Source organism: Physeter macrocephalus, chromosome 10, assembly GCF_002837175.3.
Source record: "Physeter macrocephalus isolate SW-GA chromosome 10, ASM283717v5, whole genome shotgun sequence".
NCBI classification, from domain to species: domain Eukaryota; kingdom Metazoa; phylum Chordata; class Mammalia; order Artiodactyla; family Physeteridae; genus Physeter; species Physeter macrocephalus.
In genome coordinates this window covers 33,977,208-33,978,139 of record NC_041223.1, presented here as the reverse complement: position 1 = coordinate 33,978,139, position 932 = coordinate 33,977,208, and the positions used below count along the sequence as shown (strand labels likewise).

The 932-nt window shown below is 40.1% G+C and overlaps 1 protein-coding gene across 1 annotated transcript in view; it reads left to right on the top strand.

Moving 5' to 3' along the window:
• Nucleotides 1-932, top strand: part of LAMA2 (laminin subunit alpha 2) — a 621,727-nt gene that overhangs the window by 277,822 nt on the left and 342,973 nt on the right. The window lies entirely within an intron of this gene.

Genomic DNA, 932 nt, shown 5'->3' with positions numbered 1-932 from the left:
CACACACACACGCACACACACACACACACACACACACACATCACATGACATCTTGATAACCTTTAATGTGCATAGATCAGCTGGTGATGTGGAAATGCAGATTTGGATTCAGTAGGTCTAGGGCAGAACTGAGAAACTGCAATTCTAATAAATTCCCAGGTGATATGGATGTCACTGTTCTGTGGACTATTTTGTCTAATTAAATAATTTAGTTTTATGCTTCATTAATGAATCACAAGGCACTGCTAGTTCAAAAGAGTGCTGCTGTAGGAAAAAAGTGATTATATATACTATTTTATTTTCCTTTATGAATTGAATATCAGGAAAAAAATGGTTATAGCATCCTTTCAACAGATCATTGAAAGTAGGAGCTAACAAGTGTTGTTTTCCAGTGTTAAACAGGAATTTGAGAGATTATGACATAGACGATCAGCCCAAGTTGCTATGAGTGATAACTGTTCTTTCTCCTATCCACGCCTCACCGTATTCACTGGTTTACTCATCTCCTTTATATGCTGCTACACAGCCAAGACACTATTACCAAGAGAGTCAATTCAGCAGTAAGTCCATAGAACAAATATATGCTAACAGCGGAGGAGAAAAGAGGATTGTAGGGAGAAACTGAGATTGTGAGAAAAAGCATTGTTCTAGAATGACCCTACTAAGTTTAGACGGTTGCCACAAATTACCAAATTGCTCAACCGGCAGGCTGAATACTGAAGGGTGGTACTTTTCACAATTCCTGAGTACCCCTCGCATGTTTTCTCTTCTCATAACTTACTCAAACCTAACCTCTCCATCATTGCAAAATAACTTTTTTTTTTTTTATTTTTACTTTTTATTTTTTGCGGTACGCGGGCCTCTCACCGTTGTGGCCTCTCCCGTTGCGGAGCACAGGCTCCGGACGCGCAGGCTCAGCGGCCATGGCTCAC